Below are 14,271 nucleotides of genomic sequence, written 5' to 3'. Positions count from 1 at the left end.
TTGTTGATGATTCTGCTGTTGTACCCGAAGTCAGTATGGGATTTTGTGCTTCCTGTATGGGCCTGAATCTGTAGGGCTCTGTGGCAACTGAAATTCATTCTGATTTCTCCCAGAATACACTTAAATGCCCAAAGGTGTAAAGTGACTACAGTAAATGTGCAAAAGCATCTTTAATGACTGCAGATACCCTTTATCTGCTTAGTTCTGATATGAAGAGAGGAAGGAGGAAGCTTTTTAAGTTTGCATGATTATTACAAGGGACGATGTCTAAGAGAGAATGTTTTGCTGTGCTATACATTAGAAAATGGTCTCATTCTCTCTTCTGTGTTGTCATTGTCCCTGCTCTCACTTCTGATTTTCTGTAGCAAAGTCATCATATCTAAGAGAATTAATTTCAGGGACCATCTTTGAGTGGTATCTAATGCTGGATGTTATCCAAATTCTAACAGTTTGTTACTGCTTATGTGTGAATCGAGATTCTTAGAGCTTTTAACTTAGTGGAGGAGGAGGGTGTTCTATTGCAGAACAATTTCAATACTCTCAGGATGCTCCCTTTGCCAAAGTTAGTTGTCTTGGAAGAAGCAGAAATATGCTAATTATGTAGGAAAGAGGGGAAAAAAAAAAAAAGAAAAATGTTTAGCTTTGGGGTCTAAAAAAGGGTGTAACTACAATCAGCTCAAGAGACAGTCCTGTTACAGGAAATGGTTCGTAGTCTCTACTTACAGCTGTTGTCAGCTCTGCTTACAATACATGTACTATTTGAATGCACACTTGGTAAAGTGAACATTTTATAAGTCCTTGATGTTTTTTAAAACCTGAGCATACTTTCAGGGCTAAGTTTGCAAAAGAAAAGGAATATTTCAGGCCTGTGTCCTGCAATTGCTTTGGCACAAGCGTAGTTTTATGATGGAAGTTTACAAGCTAAATGAAGAATATTCTGTTACTATTTTTGAGTACCAACTTCTTACTCCTGCTGTCATTTTGCAAAGCTATTCCAATTTTTCTTTTTCTCCCCTCTAACTACATTTGCTGTGATGCTGTTTCTTAGGCTCAGCTCATCATTTGTGCACAGGTCTCTGTGTTCCAAATTAATTTAATAGTTTACCACAGGTGAAGGAAGTTAGGGGAAAATTTCAAACAAAAGGAAATGTAAAGTCCCACATCTGGAGAAGAGTAACCTCAAACACTGATACAGGTAGAGGCTTGGCTGGCTGAAAAGCAGCAGGTCAGAAGAGGACCTGGGGTCTCTGGTGGACACCAAGTTGACCATGTCCTGGGGATAAACTCTTGCACCAAAGGCCAACAGCTTCCTGGGCTGCATGAGGCAGAGCATTGCCTGCAGGGCTAGAGAGGTGATACCTTCCCTGTGGGGAAAAAACCCACAAGCCACGGGGTAGGTGCAGACATCCAGGTCTTTGGCAAAATGGCAACAGATGCCTTTGCAGCTCAGCTCGCTCTGGCTGGCTGGATCAGGTTGCTTCTATTCAGCACCTGCATAGGTGTGTGTTTAGCTGAAGTCTGCTCTCAGACAGATGGTTTGGCCAAGTTCTCACCATCAAACACAACAAACTCACTCCAGGATATTTTTGTCAAAGACTGAAGAGTGGAGTCCCACAATCTTTTATGAACAAAAGCTTTTATTTCTTCTTTTCCACCTTGTTGATGTGGCAACCTGCTAGCCCCTACGATAGAGAGTAGAGGTGTTTAGTTTTCTGTATCAATTAGGACACCTAATGGCTCTTCTTACATCAGAGGGATCTTCTCAGCTGAACTCAGCTGGGTGTGATAAACAGCTGTCAGCACTAAATGCATTGATCTCAAGCTATTCAAATACTAAGTGCAGCTTTCAGAAATAAGAAAGATGGTCCTTACTCATCTGAGATTGAAGAAACTGAAATGTAGGTTATTGAACTGTATTTTTCAACTGGTGTAAACCCATGAAAAGCAGAAAAGGGGAAAGCTGTGGGATTGGGGCTGTCTACATGAATCCTGATGTGCACCCTAGGGTTCTGAAATCACAGAATTTAAGTGCATCCTTCCTCTTTAAGCAACTTTGTGCCTATGCCCAGACAGCAAGGAATGCACAGCATGTGTGACTACGTCCAAAGGTGGAAGCAGGAATAATTAGTTTAACAGCATTCATATCCAGAGAGACAGGGGTTTTTAAAAAATAGTAGCTTATTCTAATGAATTTTGTGGGGTTTTTTCAATTTGCATAAAAATTATCTATATTATTTTATCCTTGCTGATGGTTCTGTTGAAGAAAACAGAAGGAGAGGGGAAAGATCAAACTACACTGCCAGTTTTACAGCATTGCTGTTATTTAATTCTATGCTCTGTTGTGAGGTGGAGAATCTGGCTCACAGACTAAAATATGCTTTTTCTTGTTGTGTCATCTTTTCATAAGAATTCAGTCCCCTAATTCTTTCCTTGTACATATAATATACTTAGAGATAATTGCAATAGTAAAAAGAATGGGTTAGCAGCATGAAGAATAAGTTGAGATTTCATCTGAGATGTAATGGTGAAATGGACAAGAAAGCAATGGATTATTCAAGAACAGAGGAAGTAAAATAGCTGGTCTTATTTCTGCTGTTACTTAAGAAGATAAGTAGAAAAACCTTGCCTATTTTTGTATAAGGACTGTAAAATATGATACAGGTTTGCTGTAGTAAATGTGACAAAAGATTTTATATAGCTTTTTTTTCCTCCATCTCTGATATATTTTTGCCTTCATACTGAAGAATTATTGTAAATGACAGAGACAGTAAATGAAAAGTTTGAGTTACAAAATCACGGGTCCACATTCAAGCAAATATTAATGCTCATCAGGTATGATTTATTCCATATCTTTCAATAAATTTACAATTCTGATCTCTTAGTTCTCTGTTCAAGAGTTCTGAAAATACATTTTTATTTTATATTTCAATGGCAGCTATACCTAAAGGTATGTTAACTTGCAATTTATCGTTCAGCTACTTGTTATCCCTCTATGTTTGGCAGCTTCCCACATGATACTAAACAAAGGAGACTAAGCTGGACTTCAAAACATGGAGTCTTGATTCGTAGTGGTTTTTTCCTGAACAAGTTTCTCCTGTTTAAAAAGATCCATATTCAAAGTAATGTAACTGTGTTTGCTGTTAACATTTGATTTTTTTTCAATATTTAACAAAGAACCATTGCAAATGACCAGCCTTTCCCTGTGTATGTGTATGTACCTCTATGGAGAGGCAGAGATATGTAAACAATGCTAATTATAAAGTTATAGAGATTATTTTTAAAAATTAATTAATTTATCATGTAACTTTCTTCTTGCAACCTCTCTGGAATCCCATGGGCTTCCCTGGAAGTCTTTTTGGATACACACCTTCAGCTGTGCAGATGAAATTTATTGGCTGGGGTTATTTAATGAGATGACAGAGTTCCTTAAGAGTTCCTTAAGAGTTCTAAAGTCATCTTTAGATGATGATCTAAAGGCATATTTAGATGACTTTAGATTAAAAAAATGAAATTAAAAAAAAAATTACAAAAAACCCCCCATACTCCTTAGTTTGACTTTAAGTGGATGATGTCTTCAGATTTTCACTTTGCATTTGAAATCTCATTAATATATGTTTGGTTTTGTTTTTTTTTTTTTTGTTACATATGCTTCTTCTTCCTTGCCCTTTCTGGCAGTGACCACATCTATGAGCTAACTGCATAAGCAGCACTCATTACTTGCTTATTCAAGTGTGCAGGATATTCAATTTTAGATTTGTGAATTAAAGAGAGGCAAGATGCCTCCTAGTTGTCCAGGTGATGCTTAAAAGAGCTCAGAATTTTACAGTTCACTAGTGAAGATATCTTTCTGAGGTGAAGCTAATGACTTTTTTTATACCTTATTAGCTATCTGATGGTGCACTAACAAAAATATATTAAATTTTATTTTTAAAAAAGAGGGTAACTAATGCAATCGCATGAAACATCAGTTAGTGCTGAAAGCCCCAAGCAGTATTGCAGAGCTGCACTCTAGATCTATGAAAAAAATAGAATGTTTATGGTCCACTGTTCTTGTAATTTTCTTTATCTCTGAGTGATTTTCTTTTTTTTTTTTTCCAACTGTTGTATCAGGAATGGGTTAAAAAGCAGAATATTATTCCCAGGCATGATTCCTTGTCCTCAGCAGGGAAATCAAATATACAGAGGAGAAAAAACCAAACCAAACCCAAAAAAAACCCCAAACCTCAAAAAATTACACTGGTTAAAAACCAACAGCTATCCTGTGGTCACTGGAATACCAAGGAGCAACAGAATAAATGATATTTTGTCTTGCAGGATACACTTTCCCTAGCATGAGTTCTATGTGATGCAAATCTCTCTCAGTTAGAGATAAATGTTTATCTCATAGTAGCATCCAAGGATTCTAGTTTTACAGCTGCATCATGGTCTGTGCAATTGTCATACAAAAGCATAGCAAGAAAAAAAAAAATCTTGTTCTGCAGAACTTCCAGTATAGATATTATGAGAGATAATTGCTATGTCAAAGTAAGGAAGGAAGAATAAGGTGGGAGTGAAATAATTTCTGAAAAAAAAAATATTTTAAGCTGGGGTGACAGCACATAAACTGCCTTGTACCTGTGAGGTGCTCAGAGGTATGAGGAGGGAAAAAGGTGAAAAGCAACAGGGAACTGCTGCCTCATCAGCAGGTGCATCTTGATTCTGAGCAAAACAGAAGCTGGAACAGTGAGTATGGTTGTATGCATTATAAAAAACGGTGCTGCTGTTCTTCTTCATACTATTCATATACTATATATGAATATTATATATATATAATTATATGTATTATATATAATATATATATAATATATATATATATGAATATGTACTATATATATTCATATACTATTCATATACTATACTTTTACCATCCCACCTTTAGCACTGATACTGCTGACAAGAGTACCCATAAAATGGCTAAACCATGAAATCTCTTCTAGTCAGGAAGGAGTTTGCAAAGACAAATGAGGGAGATGGTGCCGGAGATGTATGAGCCAAAACAGTTACTTTGGCAGAAAAATGTGAACAGATAAAAGTGAAGACATATGGCATTTAGGCCAGAGGGGTGGAAACTGCAGCAGCTGAGACACACAAGAATGAAGACTTGGGTGAAAACCTGTTTCTCCTCTCACTCTGGACAGCCCAAGTTATTATATATCTTGTGTCTGAAGAACCTTCAAGATCTAAATTATGTTGGATGAGATCATATGGATGGACAACTAAAAAAATAATTATGAGTTCTGTAACAGAGATGGAGAAAAGCTAGGGTTGTCCTGAATCTCAGACTGGACTAACAGAAAGATATTTAGAGAAGGAAAAAGATGAGGCATTGTTTTAATTGTGCTGAGGTTGGAGCAAGAAAATACTTGAAAGTAAGGCCAAGATAGACCTAGAGAAAAGAAGGGTTTCACAGTCACCTGGACTTTCTTTTAGGAAATATTACATTAATAAAATATAAAGTGTGTGTCTACTCACAGTTTCAAGATTTTCCCCAATGTCCCTGGTTGCCATGGAGATGAGAGCCTAAGGACTGAAAAATAGTTTGTTGAAATTTGAAATTCTGCTCTGTAAAACTAAACGTGGGTTTTGCCTTAAGTATGGAGGCTCCTCGGGTCAGAGGAAAGAGCAGTTTTTGCTTTCAGAGGGAGTTTGACAGTGTCAGGAAAAGTTTTTTCACTGGTAGTAATAAACAGCTAAATTCAGTGAATATCTTCCCTAGAGGAGAAATTGTATGAAATGGGAGGGGAGCCGGTGAGGTTCACCTTCTTTTCTCAGCCTGAAATGCTCTGACACACGGAGCAGTGTCAACTGAGCAGGACAAAACACACTTCAACCTAATGACTAAAGCAAAATGCTCCCTCATCCCCCCGTGGCGAGGCCACAGGGATCTGCTCCCCCTGCGTGCAAATTACATAATCCCGCTCCTCGTGTGGCTGTGAGGGATGGAATAAAGAGCGTTGCTGAGCAAGTATAAAACGCAGGCATCACATTTGTATGACTAAGACAAAATGAGGAAACCTGTTTCTGAAGCTACGGGTATGAATCCTCTGTTATTTTCTAAAATACGCCCAGAAAGCTGGCTTACTGCCTTGAAAGCAAAGTGCAGTTCAGGAAATTTCAAAAGGGAAAAATGAAGCTGTTGCATTTGCTATTACTCTTCCGTTTTCCTTCATTTTCTCGATATGTTGCTGGAAATTGAAGGCAAGCTTAGGAGATGTACATCAAAAGAAAAACTTTCCCTGTGATGGATGATAGCAGGACAGGGTCAATAGCAGAAGTGATTTAAGCATTTGCTAAGATCTGTTGCATTATTCCACCGTAGAGCCTGCAAGGCAAGAACACACTAAATCTAATAAACAGTGAGCCACATTACTCCACTTATGTCTCTTTGTTCATAAACAGAAATGTTTCTTGAAATTCCAAATTTAAGATTACTGCCATGCTTTCAGTTGGCTATGATTTTGTGTTTGTTTGAAAGATGCTTAAGAAGTGCTTACAGGTATTTAGGGGTAACCAAACCATTCTGACTACTGGTTTTGAAACATAATAAAATGGAGCTTGTTAGAGCTCAGAAAAATGAAAATAATAGATGCTACTGATTGCCAAATCATATTACCTTTATACTTGTATAAGACAAATAGTATACATTTTTCATTATTTAAATAAAAATACTTCCGAGTTTAATAAAAAGAGTTTACCTTAAATGATTGGTAATCATTTGTTACTATTGTTATCAATATTTTCAACATTGATAATATGATTGACAAGTGAAAACACTGTCCTTTTGGGACAGTATCACTGTCATGAAGAGATATAAAATCATGCCAGGAAGAAGGGGAAGGTGGAAGGAGCGAAGGGAAAGATGTAAAATAAGGGCACATTTATACATTTTATAACTATGGCTACCTCCTCAAATGAAGCAATGAGGGAGAGGTGGTATGAACAATATTTTCTTGATGAAATATTCCTGCCAGGGAGAGAGTCTTCATGTAGCACAAGCTCCCTATAGTGTAAGGTTTTTTGTTCTGCAGTCTGTTTACTATAGCACAGTGTCAGTAATAATTGCACTAACAGATTTTTGTTTCTTGGAGTGACCAAACATGTCTTGGCAGGAATCAAGTGTTTCAGGCAGCATTCCCTGTGACCCTTTCCATGTTCCCATGGCACAGCCCTCCACTGGTCAGGAGTAACCAGGCCATGGGGCATAAATTGCTTGGGTTTGTAGGTCTGGAAGGAACTCCCCACGGACTGTTCATCTCTTAGCAACTGAATCTGCCAAGGTAGGACTTCTTTGTCCTATTGTTTCAGCAATTCAAAAATTATTGTGCCACTGTGAAATTCCTTTAATAAAGATTTCATAAATATTTAATGCATATTAGGCCTTAAATAGCAAATATTTCTAAGGAATAAATGGTGTTAAATTAAGAAGCATGATTTCCAGTAGCTTCTCTTTTTTATTAATATTTAGAGAGTTTCTTCTCTACCCCTTTTTAGCAGACCATTCCCCTTGGGGCTGCTGTTGTAATAGTGCTTCATTCTTGGCCTTGTCATTTCAGTTCCTTATTTAATTCATACATAAAAAATTCAATAGTTTTAATGTTCTAATTTAAAATTGTTTTAAATTAAGATGGAAAATATGTCCCTTTGTATGCCACTGAACACCTAAGCCACTTAAGGCAGCTTTAAAAAAATCTTTTTATAAAACTTTTTTTTTTCTGTGTTATTCCATAAGATGAAGAGGACAAGACAGGTAAGATGATAAATTTTCTTGAGCTGAGTGTTGAATCTATTAGAAATGTAATGATCAATAATAAGCAAACTTTGCCTTACCAAGGTATCTGTAGGTTTTGCTTTCCTTCTAAATTAACCCAGCTCACTGACTTCAGTGGATTTATTTTTTTTTTTTATCAGTTCTCTTCTCGCACAGTTTATGGCACAGATTGCTCTGGTGACAGGTTGCAGGGTTTAAAAGATCTCTGCTTTTCACAGTTGTGGCTAATGCTGTTGGGCTATATGAAACCCTCCATTTCTGGCAGTGGGAGTATTGTATCTTAACAGTGCCTGCTGCCTCCAAGTGGGAAGCCTTGGTTTAAGTCCAGTAAAACCAAAGGAAAGAGTGGTGTTAACTTTCTGGAGACTCAGGTCAGAACCTGTGAGAGCAGCGAATCTGTTTGCCTGCAGAGTGCTCAGAAAGGCCTGTCGTAGAGGCTGGTTGCAGTTTTTAATTTATTTCCATTCAGAGCTTTAACAAATCAAGTCTGAAAGGCAGAAACTACTTCCCGGTTCAAAGTACTAAAATGATGAGCTTCAGTCACATAATCTACCACTAGATCAGAATCCCTCAGGGAAATATTTACATTTTACCAGTTTACTCAGAAGAATGGCTCTGGGGATCTGGAGATATCCTCTGCATATATATTTTAATTTTTATTTTTTTTTTAACTGCAGGAAACACTGATGCCAGAGCTGAAGCTAGTGATTTAATCATAGGATTGCTAGAGGCTGCAGTATCCTATCTGCTCAGAAATCAATATCTATACTCTCAGTTATATTAGAGAAATGTTTACTTCTTTACCTGACCGAGATATTAATTTCTATATGCCATGTTGTCCGATTTTTTTTGTTTTTAAAGTTAATGATTTGTGGGGAGAGAGTAGCCTAATTTATTTTGAAATCCTTTAATGCTGCACAATTTTCCCGTTATCGACTGGTTATTTTGTCTGTGTATATAGCACCATTCACATGCATCAAGGTGCTCTGCAAAGAATTTGAATTGCTCTATGTGTAGGAAGCGATGCTCTTTGCTAAAACACAGCCATCAGCAGGGCAGCGTGTAGTAGCAACCTTTGCGTTGCTGGTGCTGCTGATTTCAGCTCAGGAGGTGAATAGGAGAATTCAGCTGGTGCATCGGGGGAATTTAAGTAGGTGAAATGCAATTACCCGCGTTGGAATATGATCAGGACACGGGTGCTAAACCCCGGCCTGCCGAAAAGTGCCGGGGGGTTTTTAATGACCGTGAGTCAGATAACGCTCTATTTCTCATCCCGAGGACAAAACCTCTATTAGCAGAGTGTCTCCTGCCACTCACGGCAATGTTAGTTTAATAGAGACCCGTAGGGGCGAGTGTCACCTCCTGTGGCAAGTGGCCGTGGCTGCATCTGCTCCCGGCTCGGAGGAGGGTGACAGGGAGGCGAGAGGGAGGTGCGGAGGTTTGCCGGCTGTCACGGGCAGCCTGTGGCAGGACACGGGCTGAGCGGGATGACAGGGGCTGCTGCGGTGCCACTTTCTTCATGGCTGAACACATTTCCTGCCGGGAGTGCGCTCCAGCATCCAGCTGTCCCCGGAGCACTCCTGTCCGCAGGCTGACCTGCCTCCGCTTCGTTTGCCTAATGAGAACTGATGAGATCGCAGCTCAAGGTGGTTGGTTACAAAAAGCACATTAAACATGTCAGGGCAGGTGATTCTCCCACTGTAAAGATTGGTAGTGTAGGATTAGCTGGTATTGCACTGGAAATCTATTAACATTTGCAGCAGTTTGAATTAGGAGTCTTGATAGAATTAAAATTACTTTCCTTCTCCTCTCTGAGCGTCGTTGCTATCTTTGTGTACCTTGTAATGAGGAGACTTATAAACCAAGGAAGATGTTTTCCAAAGTCCTATGTGGAGCCATATTTCTCTGTCAGATTTACAAGCCTGTATGGATAAAGGAGAAGAAGAAAACGGACAGAGGAAAGAGAAGCACAAAAGTGGGTAAGTGGGGAGGCACAAAGGTCATGGCCCTGGGAACAGGCGTGCATTGGCAATGTTCAGAATTACACAGGACACAGGTAACAGTATCTTGTTTCTTATGCACTCAGTGCAGGGCAATGCAGGTGGAATAACAAGGGAAGGTATCGCCTCAGTCAGGGAGCAGGATGCACGTCATTTTTTCTGAGTGGAATTTTGTTTCCTTCTGGTTTCAAGCTGACAGGCAGGAATTAACAATGTGTGCTTGTGCCAGAGGTTGAGGATATGTAACTATTTCTTCATAGCTGCATCTAAAAAGTTAGGAACCTGCAATCTGCTTCACTGCTCTGATAAGTGCCCCCTAGACAGCCTTATAATAGCAGAGTAAAGAATAACTACTGCTAATTTTAGCTTAGTGTGAGTGGAGTGGTCCCAGAATTAGTGCAGCATAAGAGGAGGTGAAGGCAAAAAACCAGGAGATGGACAAGTGAAGCCACCTGAATGGTGAGTTTAGGGCAGAAACCCGGGGCAGAGTTTTGAAGTACACATTGGCCTACTGAGCAGAAACAGAAAGACAAAATGGAAGGGAGAAAATAGTGACTAACATCATCTGGGGAAAAAGTGAATGGTCTCACAAGAATATAACCCCTGGGCCTTTCAGCACAATGAGATGGGTGATGCAAAGGAGGCAATGTGGTGATCTGTAGATGAAGCGTGAACAGGGAGAAAATCAGAAGGACCTGAGCACAGGTGTCAGGATTTTGATCTAGAAATAGTGAAATGAAATGCAGATTACAGCAAAACACTGCTTGCTGCGTGGAAGTAGATGTGTCATTGCATATTTTTCCCCAGATCAGAGTTTGCTTTAAATTAATGGGGTCAAAAGAGAGGCGACCATCACACGTGAACTGTGAAAGAGGGGCAGCATTGAGTCATTATGCATTATTTATAAAAATAGCCTTTGTTTCTCATACTATATTTCTAATCTCCTATAGAAACTCAAGCACTATAGGTTTAATTTTCATCAGTCCTACCGGTTTGGGTTTTTTTAACTTCGGAATATTTTAGCTCAAAATATAACACGTTTCCTTTCAGAACTTGACCTCTGTGTCTCAAATAACTCATCTTCAGGCTTAGTTTACATCTTGATCCTTACACCAGCACAGCACCTGTACACTCAAGTGAGTCCCTCTTTTGAACAATATCTGTATGTCTTCTGCTGGTAGAACATTCAAAAAAATTCCAAATTATTTTTGTCTTACACGTCTTGGTCTTCATCTATGGGCATTAAAATATCACTTAACACTATGTACTCACCATAGTCCTTCACCTGGTACAGCCATCCCCAAGGCATACCAGCAAAATAATCATTCTTTTTCTCAATATAAAAACTCATCAGCAGATCCACTTCCATTAGGACTCTTTGTGGCCTCTGATCAGCTTTTGGACCTTATCTCTGGTGGATAACATGACATTTCATGTGATTTTCAGCTCTTTCTCCAGCAATGTCCAGGCTGCCTGTACTTTCTATTTCTTTGGCTCCTTCAGGTAACAGTTTCTGCTTCACAGGTTCTATCAGCTGCTCATTTGATGGGGTACACTATATATATATGTATATATCACATCTGAATCCAGTTATTTTGGTTCACATATGCAAAAAACATTAACCCCATTATCTAAGTAACAGTTCATCTGCTGATAATGTCTGCAGTTTTAAAGCTCTTGCAGCTCATTGCTTAGGGTTATATTTTCTTTAGCTGGTTAAGAAGAAAAGCACCTCCAAAGTCACAATAGGGGATTAACATTTACTGAATATAGCACAGCTATGACAAAGGAGAATTTTTAAATTTTGGAAGCTCAAATGTATCCTAACTATGAGGGCAAGAAATCTAATTACCATTGTCAATAACCTATCCAAAATGCTGAGGGAACTAATATTTACTAATGTTACGACCCGCCCCAGGAAAAGAGAAGGGGGGGGGTAACTCAGGTTTTATCAAAAATTCCTTTGGGGTGGATTAAAGCGAAGCGACGCTAAATAATCGGTGTATGCAAATATATAAGATTTATTTCAACAGTTTTGTATCAACAAGTAAGTTAATAAGATTTATCTTAACAGTTTTGTATCAACAGATAGGTGAACATTTTTTTTGGGGTGCTGTCATAATCAATAGGTAACTTTTCTGGGGAGGAGAAAAATGCATAGGGGAGAGAAAGGCAGGATAAGAGCCAGGGAGAGTAAGGGAAAGAAAAGCTGAGAGTAGATAGATGTCCATAGTCACCGCCCACGGGGTCCAGCGATGCTTGAGGGCGATGGTCCCGATTTGCAGGCGGTGGGGGAGAAGGAGAAACTCCCAAATTCCCAAAGTCACCAGTCAGTTTATATGCTCTAGCGCCTCCTGGCATAAGGGGTTGTTTTTCCCTTTTTTAGGAGGAAACAGTAGACAGTCAAGAGCCCGCAAGCTCGGCTCCTTCCCAGCAGGTGTGTCAAAAAACCCGAGAATGCATAAATCATTAACTATTTCAGTCTCTGACACCACCCCGTGATTTATGCATTCAATAGTTTTTCTTCTTTTGTCGTTCTCTGTGAATCTTCTTTGTGGGCGGTGCTTTTCGTATAGTGGACAGGGAGACAGAAGAGTGAAGGAAAGGAAGAGATTGCCCTAATGCATTACAATTCTCCCCCCCTTCAAAAAAAAACAAGCTAATTGTATAATAACATAGTAAGCTAATTTGCACTAGTTACTCTCTCCACCCCGTGAGTAGTCATAGGGGATGTAATAGGATCTCAATGACTACAATCAAATTTCTTAACATTAATGAGGTTACAAACATACATACAAATATTTGAAATTATACATCAAAAAACACTGAGTTACTTGGGAGCTGGTAAAAGGCTTTCTTATGTTTTCTTTTAGGCCTAAATTTAGTTCCGTTTTTGTTAAATTTAACCAAATATAAAATTCAATGCCTTTCAAGGCAGAAGACTAATGTATATAATGCATATTCATATAATTCTAAATATGCATAAATACTTGTACTAACTCCCAGGTTATATTTGGTTGAGTTTCTCAATCGAGAGAGATATTTAAAAGGACAAAATGAACTTGACAAAAATCAAATTAACAGTACATCTTATACAATTTTACCAGTAAGTTGCTCACATTCAAAAGCTTCTCCCAAACTAACCTGCCCCCCAACAAAATAATAAAACAAACTTGGCAAAACGAAACTAGCAGTACATAAAATGGCTCGTCCTACACAATCTTATCAGCGAATTGTTCATGATAAAAAAAAAAACAAAACCCAGATAAGTCAACAATTATTAATAAGCTGATAACACAAGTAATTCTGGGAGTAGAGGGAGCACAAACACAATGTTTGTGGCAAACTTTTACATATTGAGACAAAAATACATATAGGCATGCATATTACAAAGTTATTAAGATAAAAACATTAAGAACAGTATAAGTCTTCAGTCCTGTTGCTATTTCGTTTTCTCATGGAGTACTTGTAAGTTGATAATAGAAGCAGTTGTGGGGGCAGTTATCTCCTCTGCCTCTTGCTGTAATTGAGGCTCCATTGGTTCCATGCAGTTTGATCTCATCTGCTGGCAGGTTTCTGCAAAAGAACAAATCTGGCCCACTACGGACCCATTATTAAAAAGAAGGAACTATCTATTTATCCAACTCCTTTTCTTATCTGGCATAATGTTACTAGGGCAATAGTAATAGAGAAGTTTGGAACATGTTTTCTCCAAAAAACAAATAAACTCAAACGGACAGAGAGGGATGGGAGACCAAACACCCATTCTCTCCCTCTGGCATCTCTCCAGGCTCGACCCTTTAATAAATCTAACCCCAGGATGTTAGCTGGTAGTGGCCCCACAATCATGGTAGTTTCTGGGGCTGTCTCATCTCCAGGTAACCAGCATTTCACTCGAGCAGTGTATTGGGGTTGGGATTTGCCAAAGGCATCAGTTACCCATATTTCCTTTTTGTCTGGCTTAATGCCACACTGGGTAGCAGCTTCAGTTTGGAGTGCTGAGACCTGTGCACCCGTGTCTACCATGAATGTAACTAAAGATTTAAAAGGGCCAAGAGGAAAAGTGATTACCAAATCTCCCTGGTTGTTTTCTGTAAGCTTTCTCTCATAAACCCACTGGCTATTTTTTGGCTTATTTACTTGAGGGCAGTAAGTCCAGTTCCTTGACTCAGAACTGGTCAAACTGGTTAGTCCGGTTTCTGGAGAGGCTGAGGGGATCACAGTGTTGGACTCCTTAGAGGGGCTGCCCTTAGGGGGTGCTTTGTGCTCTTTGATCTTATCCCAGTGCTTTATCAAGTATTCTAAATTAGCAGTGGGTAATTTATCCATCACTTCTAGAGGAATTCCTTTTGCAACACCTTCTCTCCACAGACTGTATCTCTTTCTTCCGCTAGATGACACATTTTGTTGACAAATACCTGGCGAGGCAGGTTTTTGGACTTTCCCTGCCCTCCTGCAGTGTAT

This window comes from Manacus vitellinus, unplaced genomic scaffold, assembly GCF_001715985.3.
Source record: "Manacus vitellinus isolate BGI_N305 unplaced genomic scaffold, ASM171598v3 scaffold_35_pilon, whole genome shotgun sequence".
NCBI lineage: Eukaryota > Metazoa > Chordata > Aves > Passeriformes > Pipridae > Manacus > Manacus vitellinus.
This window is presented reverse-complemented; position numbering follows the sequence as displayed.